This window comes from Galleria mellonella, unplaced genomic scaffold, assembly GCF_026898425.1.
Source record: "Galleria mellonella isolate WM207_F2 unplaced genomic scaffold, CSIRO_AGI_GalMel_v1 utg133, whole genome shotgun sequence".
NCBI lineage: Eukaryota > Metazoa > Arthropoda > Insecta > Lepidoptera > Pyralidae > Galleria > Galleria mellonella.
In genome coordinates, this window is record NW_026441990.1 from 4093278 (window position 1) to 4110061 (window position 16784).

Genomic DNA, 16784 nt, shown 5'->3' on the forward strand with positions numbered 1-16784 from the left:
TAATTTTAACACAAGTGAAGTCAGTTCTTTTTTGAAGGGTCTTTAATATATATATATATATATATATATATATATATATATATATATATATATATATATATATATATATATATATATATATATTTTAATATACTTTCGGTTACTATAAAAGTATGTATGTTTATATGGAAAAACGATATTGTTAAAGGAAAAACGCGATCGTACGGTCCCATTGTAGTACCTTGAGTGAGACCAAATTAGTACATGTTGTTTTTAACTTTTATAGTACAACAATTTCATTCGCTCAATCCGTAATCGGTGTCAGGGTCTAACTAAAGGAAAATTAATTAATTAATTACATTGTTTTTAATTTATTCTTAGTAATTTGTGATTATTTAATCATTATTTACGCGTTTGAAGTTTAAGGAATCCGCATAAAGTAATTCTTTAGTTAATTTATTAGTACAGCAATATTTTTTTTTTCCAAAAAAATGAAATGGTATTTTAAAAAAAGCAACTTAAATTGTAATTAAGTTAATATGCAACTGTTCTGTATATATGAGTATATATTTATTTATTTAAATAACTTTATTGATCAAAAATATGGTACAAGAGGCGGACTTAATGTTAGTAGCATTCTCTACTAGTCAACCTCTGGGATGGACAGTGAATCAGGGTCGCGATACTTCATTATTGGGATAAGTAAAAATTAAACAAATAACAAAATAATAGATATATAATAAAATTCTAACGAGACGTTGTCTATACGTGTGACATATTTGAAAACAATTTATGTGAGAAATTTTCATAAGTGCAATAGAATCCAAAATAATAATTTCTGAAAATTTCTATCAATCTGTCTGTACACATTTTTTATTTAAATTTTTGTTGAGGAACTGTTTATTGTAAGTCTGTCTATTATGATATTATGACATCATGAAAATACTACTGCATCTAATAGAAAGGGATTTTGACAGTTATGTTCCAAACGGCCTAATATAAAATAGTGTGTTTAATTATTTATAATTATAAAATAGTTTTTAGTAGATCTAGTTTTATCTTGATACGTAGATTTAATTAGTTTTCCTACTACCAAAAAAAACAAAACTGGTTTTAAAAAAGTGTCAGTCGTTTAATAAATATTTATTATATTTGACAAATTAGCCGTGTGGTCCCGGCATAAAATAAGCCACACCTTTCTTCACCCGTGGATGTCGTAAGACTCGACTAAGGGAGGGCGAAGGATGTACAGCAGGGTCCCTCTCAAAACATCTCCAAAAGCGAAATTGCGGTTGCCAACCCGACTGCCAAGCGTGGCAACTACTGGAAAAACGCCCAAAGGGGAGGCTTATGTTCAACAGTGGACAGTTAAAGGCTGTTATGATAATTGGCAAAAATTATACAACATACAAAATAAGTAGAATACCCAACATACAAAAATACAAGAGAATTCCCATAAAGTTGCATAAATTTTATTGGTACAGGTCCTTAGGCGTACAGGATATTATTTGTTCTACTGCCTTACAAATATTTCTTAGTAATATGGCGCCAAAATCGTGCTTTGAATTGACTAACAGATTAATTTCATATTCCTGACTCAATACTCAGTTGACATCTGTATTTCTATGGAAATTATGACATCATTTCTAACCTATATAATAATGCTCTCTAGAATTGTAATAAACATCTGAGAATAAACTAATAAATAATTTAACAGGAAAATATATGCCACAAAGCACTAAATGATAGATAATTTGAGCTTTCTGTTATTAGAAATATGATTGGAATTGAATTGTATTTGTTAGGTGTATATTGCATTAGATATATTCTGATTGAATAGCTATATTGTGGCATTGTATCCTGAACATGTTTGTACATTAATTAGATAATAATATAGATCGTAAGTGTGGTCCCGGCATAGGATAGGCCAACCTTCCTTTCCTGTGTATGTGTAACTCTCCATTGCTGGGGGAAATGGATTGTTAGTAACGAGATTTAATTAAATCTCGTTACCCATTGCTAGCCTTAATCTAATGCTAATATACCCTATCAGGTCGACTTCCACGCGGTTATCCTTGGAAATCATAGTGGTTAATTCTTGTTCAATTGGTCACTATGGGCCAACTGACCTGTCTTCATCCTCACTTATGATCTCTCACTGATACCTCGTCAGCGTTTACCGATAGCGTAGGCAAGGTTACCATTCCATCTACACCCATTAAAAAAACTATCCATTACTGAATATAGGCCTCCCCCTTAGGAGGTGGGTGAGTACCATGATACCACCCAACGCATGGGTGGTATCATGGGCGAAACAGAATACTCTGTTATGTCCATGGTACTGCTCATGTCTATAAGCGACGGTTACCACTTTCCATCAGGTGGGTCGTCAGCTTGTTTACCATTCTAAGTTGTATAAAAAAAAAAGGTTTTGCCAGTAGTTACTACGCTTGGCTGGCGGATTGGCAACCGCAGTTAGGCTTTGGTAATGTTTTAAGAAAAACGCTGCTACCCATCCCTCGATCATTAGGTTCCCTTAGTCGGCTCTTACAACACCCACTGGAATGAAAGGGGTGGCCCATTCTATGCCAGGACCTACACGGGACTAGCATTTGTTTACTATAACATCTTAGTTTGTTCCACTAATTTGTTTTATCTTTTGTTACAGGTACTAATTAGAAGAGACATGGAAGTAAACGAAACTCCTTTATGAAGATGTATTTAAACACTAACCAGTACAATAGCTAGTTACAGGGTGGAAGGGATTGTTAGTAAAGGGGAGGTTAGTCTCCTGTCAATATACCCTATCAATTCGACCTCCACGGGGTTCCCCCTGGAAACTATCATCGTGTCTAATTTATCGTTGAATTCATCACGATGGGCTAATTGACCTGCTTTTTCATCCTCACCTATCATATCTTACTGGTACCCCGCTGTCTATACCGATAGCGCAGGCGGGATACCATTCCATTATAACCTATTAAAAAATAGCTGTAACTTCTAGCGCCAAAACCGTCTTTTTTCTTTTCACCTTTACCCGAAGGTTGTCTGGAGGAGATTGCTTTAGCGATAAGACCGCCTTTTGTACTTCATAAGTGTAATCAATATATTTGTCTTTGCACTTTTTTTTAAGTGATGTAATAAGGTAAGGTAAGGTAAGTGAGTAAATAAATACAATAGGTTTATGTGAGATTTGTCGTTTTTATGAATAAGGGATTTGAAATTTAGCCGTTATTATCGTAAAAAAAAAAACACCAAACGCTCTGTTTGTAAAATATGCTGGTCCTTGTATGTATATATTATTATTTATATTAATTGTAAATAAAATTGCCGTCTGTTGACTTGATGTATTTTTTGTTCTATTTCAATTGTTTACAAATTTTCTTTTTTATAAAAAAACTACAATTGTCAAAGTATATAAAAAGGTTAATTTTGAACACGCTCCATAAATCTATTTTAGCTATTGATGAGTTTTGTCTTTTTTTTTTACACTAAATTCTTAATTTGAAAGAAAGTGACAAAACTGTTTAAAAGTAAAAACAAGGCTGTAGGAGGTTTTAGTTTTTATGAATAAGAGAGAAATAGTACTGGGTAATACTTTTACTTTATTAATTTTATTTTATAACATAATAAAATTGTAATTGCTCTCACTTATGGGTGCACCTAGGAAACACCTAGATACCAGTTCGAACTCTTCTACTCAATGCAACGACGAATAAGAGAATGAGAAATGTTGATGATCCCAGGCTTACAAGCGGTATCAAAGTCTTAAGTCTTAGGAGAGATTTTTCCTCACTCTGCGTATTCTACCGCTTGTATAACGGACTGTGCTCAGGGGACTTGTTCTATATGATGCCCACGGCCACGGCCCCTGATAATGCAGGCGTTTATAGGTCACGGTAAACCTTTACCATCAGGTGGGCCGTATGTTTGTTTGCCATCGCAGTGGTATATAAATTAGACTCGTAGCTGACGAAAGCTAATGAAAAATAAAACATTCTAAATGTAGTAAATTTTATTGTAATATTTATAAATTTACAAATAAACAATCATACTGATAAAATAATATTTAAACAAATGTTTATTAAAATTTGTTTAAATAAACAGTGTTTTAAATTAATTTTGTTGTAAAAAAGTTTACGTTTTTTATTTGTTTAATAACGAACATATATAACATATATTTGTTTTGTGTCATTACTCCCTTGCACTAATGATGCCCACTCAAGTCTTTCTGTGCCACTGCGTTGGGATGAGTGGAAGAGATCTCTTCTAGAGATAAGTTCACCTTTGCTTATATTATTTGTAATAACTGATATTATCTACTGTATTTCTAAGTGCATTAAAAATATATTAAATATTCAAACATCTAAATATCTTGACAAACTTTCTCATTTATAAATATTAGTGGATTTAGGAGAGTTGTCGACCAACAAACTAGTTATGTAAAGACCCTTCAAGAAAACGCGTCATCATACCAAAATAGCGTAAGTCAAATAATGCAATATTTGTCCAACCACAAATATAACAGTCATCGCTAATTTAAGCTGTTATTATTAAATGAGGTAATTCAACGTAAGTCGCTAAGCCAATAAGTCAAAATAGGTCAGTAAGGCAGTGTAACAGCGTTGAAACTGTAGTTTTTTTATACAACTTAGAATGGCAAACAAGCTGAGCCCACCTGATGGAAAGTGGTAGCCGTTGCCTTTAGACAGGAACAGCACTATGGACATAACAGAGTATACTGTTTCGCCCATGATACCTCCCATGTGTTGCCATTCCTGAGGACTCAGGTTTTATTTCTCAAAGGATTGTTAGCAATGGAGTTTGACAGCCTCATTGCTAGCAATATGCATTATTAGGTGGACCTCCACGTGGTTCCACCTGGAAACCATCGTGAACAATTCTTGTTGAATTCGTCACGATGGGCTAACTAACCTACTTCATCCTCACCTATCATTCTTCACTGGTGCCCCGCCGGTATATACCGACAGCGCGGGTGGGGTTACCATTCCATTATCATTGATTAAAAAAAACCCTTCAAACCGAAACACAGCCATGTCTCTGGTTACTTCAACGTCATGGTATCATTAATTGGACCAGTATTTACCATGAACTTGTTTGCCCCATTTTGCCCTATTAAGGATTGGTTTAACCTTTCTTAGTTTAGTAAATGTTAACGTTACCTTTAAGCGGTTTAACTGCTTAATAAATCACTATGAAATTTGATATTCACGGACAATATGGAATGGAGAAAGAATAGGCTACTTTTATCCTGTTTACGTGGTCGAAGTCGTATGTAAAAGCTAGTTAGTATTATTATAAACGGAAAAGCGTGTTTGTTTGTTACCTCTTGACGCTTTAATGGGTCAACCTTAGATTATATAGATAGAGTATCGACTCTCAAAAACGGCTCAAGTTTTTGTCAAAGAAAACGAGTCAGCTAATTTGACATTTGATTAGCTGACTCGTATTTTTATCAGTGTTCTGTATACTTACGGATAAAATGTATCTTGACGTACTATTTAATAAATAAAATGAGTGTTTACGCATAAAAAAAAGTGCAGAAATTATAAAACAAAATAAATATAGAAGTTACAAAGGAATTACTCATAACTATTTATCACATAAAATTGTATGAAAACTGGACCTGTTTTTCTCGAAACATTTGTATGGAGATACTCTATCTATATACTCTAAGGGGTTAACCAATAATTATGAAATTTGGCATTACATGTATATGTATTATTATTATTACATACATATTACATGTATATGTCCTTGAGATGGAGAAGAACATAAGCTAGTTTTTAATCAGTTAATCAATATGTCCTGGTCAGTATGTCTTGAACCGTATTGGACGTGTGGTCCCGGCAAAGAATAGGCCACCCCTTCCTTTCCTATGAGTCTCGTAAGAAGCGACTAAAGGAACTTAATGGTAAAAAATAAACAGGAGCGTCCTTCTTAAAACAGCTCTAAAAAGCGCTTACCAAGCGTGGCAACTACTAGCAAAACTCGCTGTATGTCGGTCTATGTTCAGTGATAAGCTAACAACTGATTTGATGATGATGATAGTGATGATGTCATGAGTAATGACTAGTAAGAAACATCTAGGGTTTTTCTTCATAGTATGAAGTATCCCATACCAAATTTCTTCAAAACCGGTATTGCTGTAAAAAAAACAAGCAAACAAAAAGTATTATTTTGTTCACATGAATAGGATAAAGTGTATATGTTGCAGTCAAAACTCTTAACCAGTCAAAACTACTATTGACTAGCAAAATCAGTGAAAAGTACTTTTGACTGAACAGGATGGTCAAAAGTGGTTTTGACTGAAAATTATTAGTTATTAGTACTTTTGACTGCAAATTCGCGGTTTTTTTTTAATGGTTGATAATGGTATGGTAACCCCGTCTGCGCTATCGATATACACTGGCGGAGCACCAGTGAGAGATGACAGATGAAGATGAAAGTACGTCAGTTAGCCCATCCTGACGAATTAAACTAGAATTAGTCACGATGGTTTCCAGGGGGAACCGCGTGGAGGTCGACCTGACAGGGTATATTGCTAGTAATAGGACTATTTGACCCCATCACTAACAATCCCTTTCCTCCCGCAAATTCGCAGTTAGGTTAGTTTAGGTACTTTTAACTGTTATTTTAGTCACAGTTATTATTGACTGATTTTGCTAGTCAATAGTACTTTTGACTGGTTAAGAGTTTTGACTGCTACATATATATTTATCCAGGACACTGTCTAATTATATACCAAATAGAATTTAAATTCCATTCGATTGTTTAAGCGTGATTGGAATTGAATTGAATAGAAATTGTTTTAATTTAAATATACTTATTTATAAACTGTTTTAATTCGTAAATTTTTTATATATGTATATTGTATGGTATTTTCTTATCTATTGAGAAAAATTTACAAGAAACTTTTTTTTTTATACAACTTAGAATGGCAAACAAATTGACGGCTCATCTAATGTAAAATGGTAACCGTCGCTTATTGACATGAGCAGTACCATGGACATAACAGAGTATACCGTTTCGCCTATGATACACCACCATGTGTTGCCATTCCTGAGGACTCAGGTGTTGATCCTTAAAAGTTATTATTTTAAAGACAGTTTTTTTAAACAACATCATTGTTTTCCCATACAATGCCAGTTGTAGTTTTATCGTGCTTTCTTTTAAGGAAATGAAATGAAATAATATAAGATTACATAAAAAAAACTGACTTCACTTGTGGCAAAACCAGTTATTTTGATTTAGAAACTAAACTTTTTGATTAATTTAATTAATTTGATTTAATTGATTTGGATACAAATGTCTATGAGACCAATTTGTAAATATATCCTTTTAGATAAAAAAAAAAGTTTCCAAATCGGTTTATAACTGACGGAGTTATTAGGCAACAAATATATATATATATATATATATATATATATATATATATATATATATAAAATTACCACCGAATTGAGAATATTCTCTTTGAATAGTTTGCCGACTCATGTTTCTATATGTCAAATGTTTGCAAGCATAGCATTTTTGTAAGTGTTCTATGTCCGTGGCAGAAAATTATTAAAAAGACACTAATGATTTCGATTACACCCTGTATTTATATACCATAAAAATATGACAGCAATCGTAAAATGTCAACAGAGTAAAAATGTAAACAGTCCCAGACCTGCCCACGCTATATTGCATTTAAATAAATTGTAATAAAATGCCTATAGTTTTTGTTTTCTTTAATAAATTAATATTTGACCAAGTATTTTGTTCTGTTGCTATAATTTAATATATATTATTATTTATGAAGCAAGTTTCAAGGTCATATTGTTTTTAATAACGTTTGTAACGTTAACACATATTCCTATATTTTTTGCCAGTCACAACATACCCATTATTATCTTAGTTAATAAATACCCATCTGTCAGCTGTCTTGTTTCCCTTTCATTAGGACAATAAAGGTGATCTAACCTTCCAACACCCAATTAAAAACGGGTTTAAATATACAATTTTCCCCTTTACGTGTCGGCGTTTCGACCTTGGTCTAAAGATTAGAAATGTCCGATCTGAAACTGGCACTGTAAATTTGAATAATAATTATTTTTTCCATCCCACTCTGTGCTGACTCAGAAGTCAACAGTGGGACGAAGCCACCACAACACCTATCCATTCAAGCCTTCGTTAACCATACGCACACAAACGAGCGTGACGTGTAATCAACACTCACACGTGCCCACTGTTTCAAGCCAGTTTGACAGTTCTCGCTAGTCGCTACACGATCAGTTGGCCGATGCTCGGCGTCGCGGTACGATTGCACATCGCCGCCATTTTGTATCTACGAATTTCTCGGTCAGTTTATTAAAAATAACCGTACGTGTCCACTTTTGTGTTCAGTGTATTATGTGTGCTAACAAAAAAGTTCTTTATGAGGTTTGATTTTCAAATTTGGAATCACCATTTTGTGTTATCAACGCAAACTGCAATAAGACGAGGATTTCGGTATTTTCAAAGCGGTTACCGTAACGTTTTTTGAGGTTATAAAATGTATTCGCGGCTATTATTGAGATGTTTTTATTAGCTGTGCCGATGGTGTGAGTCTACGTCACGTCTGTGATGTAAATTGCAAAATAATTATCGGGTATTTACATTGCTCTTACTAATAAGTCGTCAAGGTGCCAATTTAGGTGTTTTGTCTATGGTGTTTTTTAGTATGTTTATTTTAATTTTTTACCTACATTAAATACTTTTCTAATGCTTTTCACGGCCGATTAGATTACAATGAACCCATCTCTGAAATGTTTTTCGTAAATTTCTCTCTATAATTTACTAATAAAAATATTTTACAAAAACCATTAATGATTCCATCCAATCACACTCCGAATATCTGTGTCTTTGCCATTGAATTTATTGATTTTTGAGATAATAAAGTACAGTAAAATGACTTTCAGAATTAGGCCCATTGGGCAAAAGACTTCAACGCAAGAGTATCATTAGTTATATTTTAACGGCATTACCTTTTTAAATTTTAATTAACGATTAAATCATCATTTGAACAGCTTGTTGCTTGCAGTATTTATTTAATACAGCAATTAATTCAGTAAATAAAGAATTAGTCAGAATAAAATGACGTACCTAGCCGGCAATGAAGTCATTTATTTTGTTGTATGATTTCACATTGCGGTTATGTCAGAGTATTTCACTTTTTTCTTCAATTAGAATAAACTGTGATGCCAATTCGTTTTGCACACAAATTTCCTTTAGGTATTCAGATTAGCAAAACCTGTCGTCATTGTTAATTTTATAAATAAACAGGATGATTTCACAAAACGCAATAAAATTGCCTGCAATTGCCTTTCATGTAATGAATATAATATTTATGCCCTTCTTAAAATATTAAAACGTAAATACCAAAAGTGTTAAGTAATAAAGCGAAAATCACTCTTTTAGGTATTAAATACAGCGTCATAATTTCTTTGAAGCCGTTTGACAGCGTCTAACTGTTAATAATAATATATTTCAGATTTCTAACATGTGTTAACAACATTCAATATGTTTTTGCAATTTGTTATTGTAAATTAAGTATTTACAATCAATTTATTAAAACAGGAAAATGCTCTTATTATTCCCTAACTGCTAATATGATTAACAAATTGACGTGCAAGAGGATAGATTTTATTAATTAATATAAATAATACATTTACGTATTTTGAAGTAGCTATACATAAATTTAAAAAGCTGAACATTAACATTCAGTTGATGCAACAATAATATTTAACAGATATTATATTACTTATATGTCATGAACAAAATAAAAATGTATTTTTGACTTATCTCACTTTGCTATAACGTCATACTTAAGTCACTGCTGCACTCCAGCTACTGCTATAACGAAACTCGACCTTATAGTGAGAGTAATAAAATTCACGATTGAATTACCTATATGTAAAATCAGTTTGTTGTGGTTTTTGACGTTAAATCTATGTGTAAACAGGTTGATCATAATCTAACGGCTCGTTGAGAGAAGTGGTCAAACGAATAAATAGGAATATATTGAAAAACTAGCTTTTACCGTAACTTTCCGTGGATTTCCATTAAATATTGTCCCAAAAGAATGTTTCGCCTGCTTTCCATCTAAGTCCAGTAATTCGTATTTACAAAAAATGTATAAAGCTTCCTTTTGAGACGTCCAAATATTTTTACTAACATACATTAAATGCAATTCTTATATAAAATATAGCAATGCCTTGTTATAAATGATATCAGTTAACACGGAACCAGCATGACGTCATCTAAGATATATCGATATCAAAATATAAGATTGGAAGATTATCTTGCCAGTGTGTGTATTTTTTAATGTAGTTGTGACTCGTAGAAAAAAAAAATAACAAAGTTTATATTGTTTCGTTTCTTATTATTAATGTTGTATGGGAGCGTTCGATAAGAAAAATATTTGCACCAATAAGGGAGTTACAAGAAAGGCAATATTATGATAAAACATTTGTTAAATATAAAATATAACAAACTTTTGCAATTCCTACTCCCGTGTATTGATTAATGTTTTAAAAATCGTTTTAAAAGTAAATGAATGTGCCCTATAATATTTTTAACACATTATGATAGAATTTACATCAAAATATGATAGACATTTTGTCCTATTTCGTTTTAATGACTTAAGGGGACATTAGAAAAGGAAATACGCTGCATCGACCCCAATAAGGGAGTGAAAGGTTAGACAATATTAAAATAGAACAATGGTTTAATTATAATGGTTACATTTTTGCTTCTAAAAGGATGTTCCTAATTCATTTATATTTTTTTTTATTGCCGTGTGTTATGAGTCTCCTAACGATATGTGTACGCTTATTAAACATGGGGGGGGGGGGCAAAATTGGCTATAATTATCTCATTAATTTTAAATGTAATCTTAATGTAGTTTACTCACTTCCCTTAATATTATTTACTTTTTCCAAATATTTGTTAATAGTGTTTATTTTAATAATGACCTCTTTAAATAACCAAATATTGTGGCCATTTCTTTAAATATTATTTGTACTTTTATTTGATAATTTGGCAAAATTGCTGTTTTATGAGCTATCATAAATTAAATTACAATAATTTAATTATAAATTAATTCTCTTAGAAAAGTGTTCACATTGATTTTTATTTTTTTTTTTTTTGTACCACGAAGGTGGTTAACAAGCATACAGTCCGTCTGATGGTGAACGGTCATTGTAGGTTATGGAACAATTTGAAATTTTAATTTTAGAGTATAGATTTAGATAAATGGCGTCCAGAAGCGACCCCTTTTTCAAAAACTTTAATTAAATTACTTTTGATCTATAATGTCTACGAATATGTTATTCTTCTTGTTGTTTTTTCTTTCTTGCAACTTCGGCGAATAAGTTGACAGACCACCTGGTAGTAAGTGGTAATCGTTGCCTATAGACATGAACAGCACCGCGGACGTCACAGAATATACTGTGACGCCCATTATTTATATGCACCGTGCTGATCTTGAATCCGACCAAGTCGGTGAGTTTTCGGTGTTTTGACGTTGTTATGTTTATCTGTTAGGGCATTATCTCTTTTCGTGTTTCGATTCACACTTTTCCGCTGTTAACGTTATCGCGAATGTAAATATTGTCATGCATATCTGTGAAGCCTTCCAACAACAGTACGTAGAACCGCGGCACTAATAGCTAGGGTTGCCTATTTAAAGAAAAATCAAACTTTAAAACCTTTGGATGTGAGAGTAAAAAGCCAGTATTTATTCTAATCCTGCGTATACGTGGCGTCCTCTGTTTTATCGTAATTTCCTAGAACGCCTTCGTTGCATGTGAAGAAAGATCTAATAATATTATAAACTCGAATGTTCGTAACGATTGATGGATGCATGTTTGTTACTCTTTCACGCAAATATTACTAAACGGTTTTTAATGAAATTTGGTATACGGGTAGGTTATATCCTAACTGAGCACACAGGAGGGGAGGGGAGGGATTGTTAGTAATGGGGAGGTTAGTATTTATTGCTATCAATATATCCTATCAGGTCGACCTCCACGTGGTTCCCCTTGGAAACTATTGTAATTAAATTTATCGTTGAAAACGTCACGATGGGCTAACTGACATGTCTTTTCATCCTCACCTATCATCTCTCACTGGTGCTCCGCCAGTGTATACCGATAGCGCAGGCGGAGTTTTCATGCCATTTTCACCCATTAAAAAAACTTAGCACATGGAATATTGTATATATTGATTCACGCGGACAAAGACGCAGGATACGTTAAGTCTCGTATGTTTGTATCTCAAACTTATATAGAAGGAATAGAAGGTAAAATGTGGACGAAATGATAGGTATTTATGTAAATAACAATATTTGGATTTTTTATGTTTAAACCTAATATTATAATTAAGCTAATATTATTATCTTGATTTCTCTGTTGTCCGAGTGAACGAAATAAAAAGTAGCGTGCGTCCTTCTCTTTGCTAAATAATACGTGTAAATTTCATAATAATTGGTTGAGACTGAGACAAACAGAGTAATTTATAATAGTTTAGGAAGCACTAGTGTACATTCGTTAATTTACTGCCTATCATACTCTTTGTTTCCTATTAGTTAGCCGTTAAATTAGCCATAATCATGTTTGTATTGTCCATAATATTCCTGTTCAATAATTTGTTTAATTCTTCAACGATTCTTAATTACATATCGAAATTTGTGTCTTTATTTATATGAAATATACCTTATGAATTCAGCTTAAGATTTGGTTTCGAAAAATATATATATATATACAAATTTCAATTGTCACAAGATATTCAGTTATAACTATGTTAGGTAGCAGCCCTAGCAATGGTCAAAGCCCTCTCGAAGGAAGTTGTTCACTTTTTATAATTTATTCTATTGTCGCAAAGGCACTGCAGGAACATAGCGAATTTTATATTATTATTTATATGTGTAACTAATTTTTCTTATGGCAACTACTCGTTTCTACAGTATTTACCGATATTTTTTTCTGTTTCTACAAAGCGTTTTTCCGTTACGCCGAATAATAGTAATTTAAATGTCCATTCAAAGGTATATTGTTGCCATACTTAATACAATAAGTAAAGTCTATTTTAAGGACAATAAAATGGTAACACTAACGAATGAGTAACTGTAGTATGATTTGTTTTTGCAACCGATATAAAAAAGAAAGAGCTTTGTACAAACAAACTTTGTACAAAAGTCGTTTGCTTGAGTACCTCTGTCCCATTCGTGTTTCTACCGTGAAGCAGTTGTGTTTGCATGGCTGTGTTGTCAGTTTGAAGGGTGAGATATGGCATTGAATTTATTGGGTACAGAGGAATAACATCTGAGTCCTCAGGAATAGCAACGCATGGAGGGATATCATGGGCGAAACAGAATACTCTGTTATGTCCATGCTACTAATGTCTATAGGCACTGGTTACCACTTTCCATCAGGTGGGCCGTCAGCTTGATTGCTATTCTAAGTTGCATAAAAAAAAGGAATTTTTTAATCGAAAATATTTAATGTACATACATACATATCTGTCACGCCTGTCTCCCATTAGGGTAGGCAGAAACAATGGAACGCCAAATGCTTCGATTCAAACAAACCTCTTTCGCTTCTTCCACATTCATCAATCTTTTCATACACGCTCGCCGGTAACGGGCACTTTTAATTTGGCCCTAATATAATTTTTAATGTATTTATTACTGTATTCAATTCAATTTATTCATAAACAATATAACAATTGTATTGAATACGATAGTGATAAATGTTAAGATTGGATAGCGTTCAAGTCAAGAACATATAATTTAACAAAATTACATATAAATAAGACATAACAATAATTAATGTGAATTAATATAAATTGCAATAAAATTAATGAATAAATGTGTATACTTTACTTGCATTATACAATATTCCCTATATAATATAAGCAAGACAATAAATGTAACGATACAGTTGTATAAGTACAGTAAGGCGGTCTGGGGGGACAGGGATTGTTAGTAATGGAGACTAAAAATCCTATTGCTAGCAATATACCCAACCAGGTCGACCTCCTCGTGGTTCCCCCTGGAAACTATCATGGTTAATTCCTGATGAGTTCATCATGATGGGCTAACTGGCCTGTTTTCATTCTCATTGATCACCCTTCACTGGTGCCCTGCCAGCGTATCCCTTTAGTGCATACCTTTAGTTACCATTCCATTTTCACTCATTAAAAAAAAATAGTAAGGCGGTCTTATAGCTGAGAGCAATCTATTCATGATAAACTTAGGGTAATAGACTAATTGTTGTACAAGTACGTATGATAATATTGTGGTAACTAAGAAAGTAAAACATTAAGGAAAATCATTACAAGTGCCTATTAATAAATTTTGAATATGTACATAATACATTATTATGAGAAGTTTGACTTTTTTATGAAATAGGGTGTTAGTATTTGTGTTTGTTCAAAACCTATTTTTTACACAACTTAGAATGGCAAACAAAGTAGAAAGTGGTAATCGTCGCCTACAGACATGAGCAGTACCATGGACATAACAGGGTATACTGTTTCGCCCATAATACTCCCCCTTACGTTGCCATTCCTAAGGACTCAGGTGTTATGCCTCTGTACTTTGTAAATTCACTGCCATATCCCACCCTTCAAACTGAAACACAGCCATACAAACACAACTGCTTCTCGGTAGAAACAGGAATGGGACAGAGGTACCTCTGGTTTATTAGTAGTTATTGAGGTTTACAGGTTATTTTATTGTTTCATAAGCAGTAAATACCTGCATCACATTTAACTCTCTGTTTTTACTAAACCTAATAAAATCGTGAGAAGCTTTTCTCTTGTACTTTCCTTTGTACGCTATTATTTCTAAAGTAGCCACACAGTTTTAGATTGGATCTTATAGCTATATCCCATAGAGATCATTATTGTATTTTATATATATGCTAATAAAGATTTAAGATTTATTCATCATCATCATCACCGTATCATCCGTTAACTGTTCACTACTGAACATAGACGGGCAAAACTCGTCTTTATTGAGGAGCAATAAAGATAGGTTTTGCCAATAGTTGCCATGCTTGGCAAACGTAGTTAGGCTTTGAAGACGTTTTAAGAGAAACGCTGCTTTTCATCCTTCGGCAATTAAGTTCTCTTAGTCGCCTATTCAGTTACACATGGAAAAGCAAGGGGTAGCATATTCTATGCCAGGATTACACGTCGCTTAAATTTTTTTTTACACGACTTAGAATGGCAAACAAGCTGACGACCCACCTGATGGAAAGTGGTAACCGTCGCCTATAGACATGAGCAGTACCATGGACATAAAAGAGTATACTGTTTCGCCCATGATACCCCCCCATGCTTGGCCATTCCTGAAGACTCGGGTATTATACCTCTGTACCCTGTAAATTCACGCTATATCCCACCGTTCAAACTGAAACACAGCCATGCAAAGACAACTGCTTCACGGTAGAAATACGAATGGGAAGATGTATTGTTAATGGAAAAATAAACGTGAAAAATCACAGGATTAAGGCGTGTTTGATCTTAACCGACTTAAAAAGTTTTCTTAATATGTAATTTGTAATTGTTTCACCGCTGTTGGTAAAAAATAGTTAATCTATTTATAGCTAGGCTGCTAAATTTGAAATGACTAAACCTCTGTATTTTCAAATTTATAACTGGATCATTTATAAGGTGATATTGCATTCCGAACTGGGCGGCAGATTCATAAAATACTATTATAATAATAAATGATTTTGTTCCACGAAAAGACATACTAACATTAATTGTAGCAAAACAGAGTATTTTGATTTAAAAACTAACCTACTGAACCGATTTTGATAATATTTTTATGTGATCAATCTGAAAGTATACTTTGAGAGATAAAAAATAATTTTGCAAATCCTTTTATAAATGACACAGGTCTGTGGTAATTAAAAAAACTAATTTACAACAAAACTTACCACAGAGGTAAATGAACGGCAGAAAAAATCTCAAACGAATTGACAACCTCCTCCTTTTTTGAAGTCGGTTGATTACATTAATTAGAACTGTTTCAGTTTCAACTATTAGAATAAAACAAACCAAGACAAGCAATTGTTCACCGCAATCAAATGGCGTTCCGCCTCTCACCTTTGCATCTAGTTTTCGATCACCGTTCGATGGTTAACCACTACAACCTCCTAACTGACATTTAAAAAATAGTTGTAGATATTTTTTCTAATTTACATATCTCTTTTTCTATGTTACATTCGTAGTAATATTACAAATTTGAAAGTGTGTTTTTTTGTTACATCTTAGCTCCTTAATAGCTCAGCTAATTGCTATTTTTGGATGGAGAAGGATATAGGCTCTTTTTATTCCGGCCAATGAACATATCTCGATTCCGTGAACAAAATCGCTTTAGTTAATTGAAAATTTATTTTAAAACAAATTACTTTTTGGGTTCTATCATTTTGGAATCGTATTGGAATAAATTCAGTATTAGAATATTTTCTTTTGTAAAATTGTGCTATGTGGTCCGAACGTAGAATGGGGCATTCCTTCCTTTACCGTGGGTGTCGTAAGAAGTGACTAAAGGAAAATAATGGTCGAGGGTAGGCAGCAGCGTCACTCTTAAAACATCACCAACGATTATTTGCGGTTACCCACACCTGCCAAGTGTAGCAACTATTGGCATAACTCACCAATATGGGTAGGCCTAAGTTCAGCAGTGGACAGTAACGGCTGATATTTATTTATTTATTCTTTATTGCACAATAAAACTTTGTACGAAT

At 33.0% G+C, this 16784-nt stretch overlaps 1 protein-coding gene across 9 annotated transcripts in view; it reads left to right on the forward strand.

Annotated features, from left to right (window-relative positions):
• Nucleotides 1-16784, forward strand: part of LOC113511282 (dystonin) — a 372284-nt gene that overhangs the window by 110553 nt on the left and 244947 nt on the right. For 4 of the 9 annotated variants that reach the window (XM_052903174.1, XM_052903179.1, XM_052903178.1 and 1 more), the window contains exon 1: nt 8254-8364. The exons of 2 other annotated variants lie outside the window; for them this stretch is intronic. The gene's annotated coding sequence lies outside the window, so the exon portion shown is untranslated. Of the gene's footprint in view, nt 1-8235; nt 8425-16784 lie in introns of those variants that run through there. 3 more of the 9 variants (XM_052903175.1, XM_052903191.1, XM_052903176.1) reach the window with 3 other exon arrangements.